This window comes from Cololabis saira, unplaced genomic scaffold, assembly GCF_033807715.1.
Source record: "Cololabis saira isolate AMF1-May2022 unplaced genomic scaffold, fColSai1.1 scf031, whole genome shotgun sequence".
NCBI classification, from domain to species: domain Eukaryota; kingdom Metazoa; phylum Chordata; class Actinopteri; order Beloniformes; family Belonidae; genus Cololabis; species Cololabis saira.
Window position 1 is genome coordinate 217,501 of NW_026906195.1, and position 7,500 is coordinate 225,000.

The 7,500-nt window shown below is 45.9% G+C and overlaps 22 non-coding genes and 1 pseudogene across 22 annotated transcripts; all 23 read left to right on the forward strand.

Annotated features, from left to right (window-relative positions):
* The first annotated feature begins 183 nt into the window (after positions 1 to 183).
* LOC133428600 (5S ribosomal RNA) lies at positions 184 to 302 on the forward strand. Its single transcript, XR_009773603.1, has one exon. It is a non-coding gene; the product is annotated as a 5S ribosomal RNA (ribosomal RNA).
* Positions 303 to 501: 199 nt separating this feature from the next.
* Positions 502 to 620, forward strand: LOC133428793 (5S ribosomal RNA). Its single transcript, XR_009773787.1, has one exon. It is a non-coding gene; the product is annotated as a 5S ribosomal RNA (ribosomal RNA).
* A 217-nt stretch (positions 621 to 837) lies between these two features.
* LOC133428894 (5S ribosomal RNA) lies at positions 838 to 956 on the forward strand. Its single transcript, XR_009773882.1, has one exon. It is a non-coding gene; the product is annotated as a 5S ribosomal RNA (ribosomal RNA).
* Positions 957 to 1,155: 199 nt separating this feature from the next.
* LOC133428418 (5S ribosomal RNA) lies at positions 1,156 to 1,274 on the forward strand. Its single transcript, XR_009773430.1, has one exon. It is a non-coding gene; the product is annotated as a 5S ribosomal RNA (ribosomal RNA).
* A 217-nt stretch (positions 1,275 to 1,491) lies between these two features.
* Positions 1,492 to 1,610, forward strand: LOC133428602 (5S ribosomal RNA). The gene has a single exon (XR_009773605.1). It is a non-coding gene; the product is annotated as a 5S ribosomal RNA (ribosomal RNA).
* Positions 1,611 to 1,809: 199 nt separating this feature from the next.
* Positions 1,810 to 1,928, forward strand: LOC133428794 (5S ribosomal RNA). The gene has a single exon (XR_009773788.1). It is a non-coding gene; the product is annotated as a 5S ribosomal RNA (ribosomal RNA).
* Positions 1,929 to 2,145: 217 nt separating this feature from the next.
* LOC133428379 (5S ribosomal RNA) lies at positions 2,146 to 2,264 on the forward strand (annotated as a pseudogene).
* A 199-nt stretch (positions 2,265 to 2,463) lies between these two features.
* On the forward strand, positions 2,464 to 2,582 carry LOC133428639 (5S ribosomal RNA). The gene has a single exon (XR_009773640.1). It is a non-coding gene; the product is annotated as a 5S ribosomal RNA (ribosomal RNA).
* A 199-nt stretch (positions 2,583 to 2,781) lies between these two features.
* LOC133428453 (5S ribosomal RNA) lies at positions 2,782 to 2,900 on the forward strand. The gene has a single exon (XR_009773463.1). It is a non-coding gene; the product is annotated as a 5S ribosomal RNA (ribosomal RNA).
* A 217-nt stretch (positions 2,901 to 3,117) lies between these two features.
* LOC133428641 (5S ribosomal RNA) lies at positions 3,118 to 3,236 on the forward strand. The gene has a single exon (XR_009773642.1). It is a non-coding gene; the product is annotated as a 5S ribosomal RNA (ribosomal RNA).
* Positions 3,237 to 3,435: 199 nt separating this feature from the next.
* LOC133428362 (5S ribosomal RNA) lies at positions 3,436 to 3,553 on the forward strand. The gene has a single exon (XR_009773398.1). It is a non-coding gene; the product is annotated as a 5S ribosomal RNA (ribosomal RNA).
* A 217-nt stretch (positions 3,554 to 3,770) lies between these two features.
* On the forward strand, positions 3,771 to 3,889 carry LOC133428529 (5S ribosomal RNA). The gene has a single exon (XR_009773536.1). It is a non-coding gene; the product is annotated as a 5S ribosomal RNA (ribosomal RNA).
* Positions 3,890 to 4,088: 199 nt separating this feature from the next.
* LOC133428861 (5S ribosomal RNA) lies at positions 4,089 to 4,207 on the forward strand. Its single transcript, XR_009773851.1, has one exon. It is a non-coding gene; the product is annotated as a 5S ribosomal RNA (ribosomal RNA).
* A 217-nt stretch (positions 4,208 to 4,424) lies between these two features.
* LOC133428419 (5S ribosomal RNA) lies at positions 4,425 to 4,543 on the forward strand. Its single transcript, XR_009773431.1, has one exon. It is a non-coding gene; the product is annotated as a 5S ribosomal RNA (ribosomal RNA).
* A 199-nt stretch (positions 4,544 to 4,742) lies between these two features.
* On the forward strand, positions 4,743 to 4,861 carry LOC133428856 (5S ribosomal RNA). The gene has a single exon (XR_009773847.1). It is a non-coding gene; the product is annotated as a 5S ribosomal RNA (ribosomal RNA).
* A 199-nt stretch (positions 4,862 to 5,060) lies between these two features.
* Positions 5,061 to 5,179, forward strand: LOC133428708 (5S ribosomal RNA). The gene has a single exon (XR_009773708.1). It is a non-coding gene; the product is annotated as a 5S ribosomal RNA (ribosomal RNA).
* A 199-nt stretch (positions 5,180 to 5,378) lies between these two features.
* On the forward strand, positions 5,379 to 5,497 carry LOC133428748 (5S ribosomal RNA). The gene has a single exon (XR_009773746.1). It is a non-coding gene; the product is annotated as a 5S ribosomal RNA (ribosomal RNA).
* Positions 5,498 to 5,696: 199 nt separating this feature from the next.
* On the forward strand, positions 5,697 to 5,815 carry LOC133428746 (5S ribosomal RNA). Its single transcript, XR_009773744.1, has one exon. It is a non-coding gene; the product is annotated as a 5S ribosomal RNA (ribosomal RNA).
* Positions 5,816 to 6,032: 217 nt separating this feature from the next.
* On the forward strand, positions 6,033 to 6,151 carry LOC133428710 (5S ribosomal RNA). The gene has a single exon (XR_009773710.1). It is a non-coding gene; the product is annotated as a 5S ribosomal RNA (ribosomal RNA).
* Positions 6,152 to 6,350: 199 nt separating this feature from the next.
* On the forward strand, positions 6,351 to 6,469 carry LOC133428670 (5S ribosomal RNA). The gene has a single exon (XR_009773670.1). It is a non-coding gene; the product is annotated as a 5S ribosomal RNA (ribosomal RNA).
* A 217-nt stretch (positions 6,470 to 6,686) lies between these two features.
* LOC133428865 (5S ribosomal RNA) lies at positions 6,687 to 6,805 on the forward strand. The gene has a single exon (XR_009773855.1). It is a non-coding gene; the product is annotated as a 5S ribosomal RNA (ribosomal RNA).
* A 199-nt stretch (positions 6,806 to 7,004) lies between these two features.
* On the forward strand, positions 7,005 to 7,123 carry LOC133428841 (5S ribosomal RNA). Its single transcript, XR_009773833.1, has one exon. It is a non-coding gene; the product is annotated as a 5S ribosomal RNA (ribosomal RNA).
* A 217-nt stretch (positions 7,124 to 7,340) lies between these two features.
* Positions 7,341 to 7,459, forward strand: LOC133428420 (5S ribosomal RNA). Its single transcript, XR_009773432.1, has one exon. It is a non-coding gene; the product is annotated as a 5S ribosomal RNA (ribosomal RNA).
* Positions 7,460 to 7,500: the final 41 nt, after the last annotated feature.

The window sequence follows — 7,500 nt, forward strand, 5'->3', positions numbered from 1 at the left end:
ACCCACACATATTTCAACGTGGTAACAGCGACAGCTCACGTCCTAAAGTGTTTTTCACATGGTTAAGGCACTTTAACTCCAACAAATATGCGCTTCTAAATTATTATCACCAACAAATCAATGACTTATATTATATGACTTATCTTCAACTCCATATAAGAGGTATTTCAAGCTGCAGCTTCAGCTTACGGCCATACCAGCCTGGATGCGCCCGATCTCGCCTGATCTCGGAAGCTAAGCAGGGTCGGGCCTGGTTAGTACTTGGATGGGAGACCGCCTGGGAATACCAGGTGCTGTAAGCTTTTTCAACCAGCAGAGAGCGCTCTCGCTTAATCTACCCACACATATTTCAACGTGGTAACAGCGACAGCTCACGCCCTAAAGTGTTTTGCACATGGTTAAGGCACTTTAACTCCAACAAATAAAACCAACAAATCAATGACTTATATTCTATGACTTATCTTCAACTCCATATAAGAGGTATTTCAAGCTGCAGCTTCTGCTTACGGCCATACCAGCCTGGATGCGCCCGATCTTGTCTGATCTCGGAAGCTAAGCAGGGTCGGGCCTGGTTAGTACTTGGATGGGAGACCGCCTGGGAATACCAGGTGCTGCAAGCTTTTTCAACCAGCAGAGAACGCTCTCGCTTAATCTAGCCACACATATTTCAACGTGGTAACAGCGACAGCTCACGTCCTAAAGTGTTTTGCACATGGTTAAGGCACTTTAACTCCAACAAATAAGCGCTTCTAAATTATTATCACCAACAAATCAATGACTTATATTATATGACTTATCTTCAACTCCATATAAGAAGTATTTCAAGCTGCAGCTTCAGCTTACGGCCATACCAGCCAGGATGCGGCCGGTCTCGTCTGATCTCGGAAGCTAAGCAGGGTCGGGCCTGGTTAGTACTTGAATGGGAGACCGCCTGGGAATACCAGGTGCTGTAAGCTTTTTCAACCAGCAGAGAGCGCTCTCGCTTAATCTACCCACACATATTTCAACGTGGTAAGAGCGACAGCTCACGTCCTAAAGTGTTTTGCACATGGTTAAGGCACTTTAACTCCAACAAATAAAACCAACAAATCAATGACTTATATTCTATGACTTATCTTCAACTCCATATCAGAGGTATTTCAAGCTGCAGCTTCTGCTTACGGCCATACCAGCCTGGATGCGCCCGATCTCGTCTGATCTCGGAAGCTAAGCAGGGTCGGGCCTGGTTAGTACTTGGATGGGAGACCGCCTGGGAATACCAGGTGCTGTAAGCTTTTTCAACCAGCAGAGAGCGCTCTCGCTTAATCTACCCACACATATTTCAACGTGGTAACAGCGACAGCTCACGTCCTAAAGTGTTTTTCACATGGTTAAGGCACTTTAACTCCAACAAATATGCGCTTCTAAATTATTATCACCAACAAATCAATGACTTATATTATATGACTTATCTTCAACTCCATATAAGAGGTATTTCAAGCTGCAGCTTCAGCTTACGGCCATACCAGCCTGGATGCGCCCGATCTCGCCTGATCTCGGAAGCTAAGCAGGGTCGGGCCTGGTTAGTACTTGGATGGGAGACCGCCTGGGAATACCAGGTGCTGTAAGCTTTTTCAACCAGCAGAGAGCGCTCTCGCTTAATCTACCCACACATATTTCAACGTGGTAACAGCGACAGCTCACGCCCTAAAGTGTTTTGCACATGGTTAAGGCACTTTAACTCCAACAAATAAAACCAACAAATCAATGACTTATATTCTATGACTTATCTTCAACTCCATATAAGAGGTATTTCAAGCTGCAGCTTCTGCTTACGGCCATACCAGCCTGGATGCGCCCGATCTTGTCTGATCTCGGAAGCTAAGCAGGGTCGGGCCTGGTTAGTACTTGGATGGGAGACCGCCTGGGAATACCAGGTGCTGCAAGCTTTTTCAACCAGCAGAGAACGCTCTCGCTTAATCTAGCCACACATATTTCAACGTGGTAACAGCGACAGCTCACGTCCTAAAGTGTTTTGCACATGGTTAAGGCACTTTAACTCCAACAAATAAGTGCTTCTAAATTATTATCACCAACAAATCAATGACTTATATTATATGACTTATCTTCAACTCCATATAAGAGGTATTTCAAGCTGCAGCTTCTGCTTAGGGCCATACCAGCCTGGATGCGCCCGAACTCGTCTGATCTCAGAAGCTAAGCAGGGTCGGGCCTGGTTAGTACTTGGATGGGAGACAGCCTGGGAATACCAGGTGCTGTAAGCTTTTTCAACCAGCAGAGAGGGCTCTCGCTTAATCTACCCGCACATATTTCAACGTGGTAACAGCGACAGCTCTCGTCCTAAAGTGTTTTGCACATGGTTAAGGCACTTTAACTCCAACAAATAAAACCAACAAATCAATGACATATATTCTATGACTTATCTTCAACTCCATATAAGAGGTATTTCAAGCTGCAACTTCTGCTTACGGCCATACCAGCCTGGATGCGCCCGATCTCGTCTGATCTCAGAAGCTAAGCAGGGTCGGGCCTGGTTAGTACTTGGATGGGAGACCGCCTGGGAATACCAGGTGCTGTAAGCTTTTTCAACCAGCAGAGAGCGCTCTCGCTTAATCTACCCTCACATATTTCAACGTGGTAACAGCGACAGCTCACGTCCTAAAGTGTTTTGCAAATGGTTAAGGCACTTTAACTCCAACAAATAAAACCAGCAAATCAATGACTTATATTCTATGACTTATCTTCAACTCCATATAAGAGGTATTTCAAGCTGCAGCTTCTGCTTACGGCCATACCAGCCTGGATGCGCCCGATCTCGTCTGATCTCGGAAGCTAAGCAGGGTCGGGCCTGGTTAGTACTTGGATGGGAGACCGCATGGGAATACCAGGTGCTGTAAGCTTTTTCAACCAGCAGAGAACGCTCTCGCTTAATCTACCCACACATATTTCAACGTGGTAACAGCGACAGCTCACGTCCTAAAGTGTTTTGCACATGGTTAAGGCACTTTAACTCCAACAAATAAGCGCTTCTAAATTATTATCACCAACAAATCAATGACTTATATTATATGACTTATCTTCAACTCCATATAAGAGGTATTTCAAGCTGCAGCTTCAGCTTACGGCCATACCAGCCTGGATGCGCCCAATCTCGTCTGATCTCGGAAGCTAAGCAGGGTAGGGCCTGGTTAGTACTTGGATGGGAGACCGCCTGGGAATACCAGGTGCTGTAAGCTTTTTCAACCAGCAGAGAGCGCTCTCGCTTAATCTACCCACACATATTTCAACGTGGTAACAGCGACAGCTCACGTCCTAAAGTGTTTTGCACATGGTTAAGGCACTTTAACTCCAACAAATAAAACCAACAAATCTATGACTTATATTCTATGACTTATCTTCAACTCCATACAAGAGGTATTTCAAGCTGCTGCTTCTGCTTACGGCCATACCAGCCTGGATGCGCCCGATCTCGTCTGATCTCAGAAGCTAAGCAGGGTCGGGCCTGGTTAGTAATGGATGGGAGACCGCCTGGGAATACCAGGTGCTGTAAGCATTTTCAACCAGCAGAGAGCGCTCTCGCTTAATCTACCCACACATATTTCAACGTGGTAACAGCGACAGCTCACGTCCAAAAGTGTTTTTCACATGGTTAAGGCACTTTAACTCCAACAAATAAGCGCTTCTAAATTATTATCACCAACAAATCAATGACTTGTATTATATGACTTATCTTCAACTCCATATAAGAAGTATTTCAAGCTGTAGCTTCAGCTTACGGCCATACCAGCCTGGCTGCGCCCGATCTCGTCTGATCTCGGAAGCTAAGCAGGGTCGGGCCTGGTTAGTACTTGGATGGGAGACCGCCTGGGAATACCAGGTGCTGTAAGCTTTTTCAACCAGCAGAGAGCGCTCTCGCTTAATCTACCCACACATATTTCAACGTGGTAAGAGCGACAGCTCACGTCCAAAAGTGTTTTGCACATGGTTAAGGCACTTTAACTCCAACAAATAAAACCAACAAATCAATGACTTATATTCTATGACTTATCTTCAACTCCATATAAGAGGTATTTCAAGCTGCAGCTTCTGCTTACGGCCATACCAGCCTGGATGCGCCCGATCTCGTCTGATCTCGGAAGCTAAGCAGGGTCGGGCCTGGTTAGTACTTGGATGGGGGACAGCCTGGGAATACCAGGTGCTGTAAACTTTTTCAACCAGCAGAGAGCGCTCTCGCTTAATCTACCCACACATATTTCAACGTGGTAACAGCGACAGCTCACGTCCAAAAGTGTTTTTCACATGGTTAAGGCACTTTAACTCCAACAAATAAGCGCTTCTAAATTATTATCACCAACAAATCAATGACTTATATTATATGACTTATCTTCAACTCCATATCAGAGGTATTTCAAGCTGCAGCTTCTGCTTACGGCCATACCAGCCTGGATGCGCCCGATCTCGTCTGATCTCGGAAGCTAAGCAGGGTCGGGCCTGGTTAGTACTTGGATGGGAGACCGCCTGGGAATACCAGGTGCTGTAAGCTTTTTCAACCAGCAGAGAGCGCTCTCGCTTAATCTACCCACACATATTTCAACGTGGTAACAGCGACAGCTCACGTCCTAAAGTGTTTTGCACGTGGTTAAGGCACTTTAACTCCAACAAATAAAACCAGCAAATCAATGACTTATATTCTATGACTTATCTTCAACTCCATATAAGAGGTATTTCAAGCTGCAGCTTCTGCTTACGGCCATACCAGCCTGGGTGCGCCCGATCTCGTCTGATCTCGGAAGCTAAGCAGGGTCGGGCCTGGTTAGTACTTGGATGGGAGACCGCCTGGGAATACCAGGGTCTGTAAGCTTTTTCAACCAGCAGAGAACGCTCTCGCTTAATCTACCCACACATATTTCAACGTGGTAACAGCGACAGCTCACGTCCTAAAGTGTTTTGCACATGGTTAAGGCACTTTAACTCCAACAAATAAAACCAACAAATCAATGAATTATATTCTATGACTTATCTTCAACTCCATATAAGAGGTATTTCAAGCAGCAGATTCTGCTAACGGCCATACCAGCCTGGATGCGCCCGATCTCGTCTGATCTCGGAAGCTAAGCAGGGTCGGGCCTGGTTAGTACTTGGATGGGAGGCCGCCTGGGAATACCAGGTGCTGTAAGCATTTTCAACCAGCAGAGAGCGCTCTCGCTTAATCTACCCACACATATTTCAACGTGGTAACAGCGACAGCTCACGTCCTAAAGTGTTTTGCACATGGTTAAGGCACTTTAACTCCAACAAATAAAACCAACAAATCAATGACTTATATTCTATGACATATCTTCAACTCCATATAAGAGGTATTTCAAGCTGCAGCTTCTGCTTACGGCCATACCAGCCTGGATGCGCCCGATCTCGTCTGATCTCAGAAGCTAAGCAGGGTCGGGCCTGGTTAGTACTTGGATGGGAGACTTCCTGGGAATACCAGGTGCTGTAAGCTTTTTCAACCAGCAGAGAGCGCTCTCGCTTAATCTACCCACACAAATTTCAACGTGGTAACAGCGACAGCTCACGTCCTAAAGTGTTTTGCACATGGTTAAGGCACTTTAACTCCAACAAATAAAACCAACAAATCAATGACTTATATTCTATGACTTATCTTCAACTCCATATAAGAGGTATTTCAAGCTGCAGCTTCTGCTTACGGCAATACCAGCCAGGATGCGCCCGATCTCGTCTGATCTCGGAAGCTAAGCAGGGTCGGGCCTGGTTAGTACTTGGATGGGAGACCGCATGGGAATACCAGGTGCTGTAAGCTTTTTCAACCAGCAGAGAACGCTCTCGCTTAATCTACCCACACATATTTCAACGTGGTAACAGCGACAGCTCACGTCCTAAAGTGTTTTGCACATGGTTAAGGCACTTTAACTCCAACAAATAAGCGCTTCTAAATTATTATCACCAACAAATCAATGACTTATATTATATGACTTATCTTCAACTCCATATAAGAGGTATTTCAAGCTGCAGCTTCAGCTTACGGCCATACCAGCCTGGATGCGCCCAATCTCGTCTGATCTCGGAAGCTAAGCAGGGTGGGGCCTGGTTAGTACTTGGATGGGAGACCGCCTGGGAATACCAGGTGCTGTAAGCTTTTTCAACCAGCAGAGAGCGCTCTCGCTTTATCTACCCACACATATTTCAACGTGGTAACAGCGACAGCTCACGTCCTAAAGTGTTTTGCACATGGTTAAGGCACTTTAACTCCAACAAATAAAACCAACAAATCTATGACTTATATTCTATGACTTATCTTCAACTCCATACAAGAGGTATTTCAAGCTGCAGCTTCTGCTTACGGCCATACCAGCCTGGATGCGCCCGATCTCGTCTGATCTCAGAAGCTAAGCAGGGTCGGGCCTGGTTAGTACTTGGATGGGAGACCGCCTGGGAATACCAGGTGCTGTAAGCATTTTCAACCAGCAGAGAGCGCTCTCGCTTAATCTACCCACACATATTTCAACGTGGTAACAGCGACAGCTCACGTCCAAAAGTGTTTTTCACATGGTTAAGGCACTTTAACTCCAACAAATAAGCGCTTCTAAATTATTATCACCAACAAATCAATGACTTATATTCTATGACTTATCTTCAACTCCATATAAGAGGTATTTCAAGCTGCAGCTTCTGCTTACGGCCATACCAGCCAGGATGCGCCCGATCTTGTCTGGTCTCGGAAGCTAAGCAGGGTCGGGCCTGGTTAGTACTTGGATGGGAGACCGCCTGGGAATACCAGGTGCTGTAAGCTTTTTCAACCAGCAGAGAGCGCTCTCGCTTACTCTACCCACACATATTTCAACGTGGTAACAGCGACAGCTCACGTCCTAAAGTGTTTTGCACATGGTTAAGGCACTTTAACTCCAACAAATAAAACCAACAAATCTATGACTTATATTCTATGACTTATCTTCAACTCCATACAAGAGGTATTTCAAGCTGCAGCTTCTGCTTACGGCCATACCAGCCTGGATGCGCCCGATCTCGTCTGATCTCAGAAGCTAAGCAGGGTCGGGCCTGGTTAGTGCTTGGATGGGAGACCGCCTGGGAATACCAGGTGCTGTAAGCATTTTCAACCAGCAGAGAGCGCTCTCGCTTAATCTACCCACACATATTTCAACGTGGTAACAGCGACAGCTCACGTCCAAAAGTGTTTTTCACATGGTTAAGGCACTTTAACTCCAACAAATAAGCGCTTCTAAATTATTATCACCAACAAATCAATGACTTGTATTATATGACTTATCTTCAACTCCATATAAGAAGTATTTCAAACTGCAGCTTCAGCTTACGGCCATACCAGCCTGGATGCGCCCGATCTCGTCTGATCTCGGAAGCTAAGCAGGGTCGGGCCTGGTTAGTACTTGGATGGGAGACCGCCTGGGAATACCAGGTGCTGTAAGCTTTTTCAACCAGCAGAGAGCGCTCTCGCTTACTCTACCCACA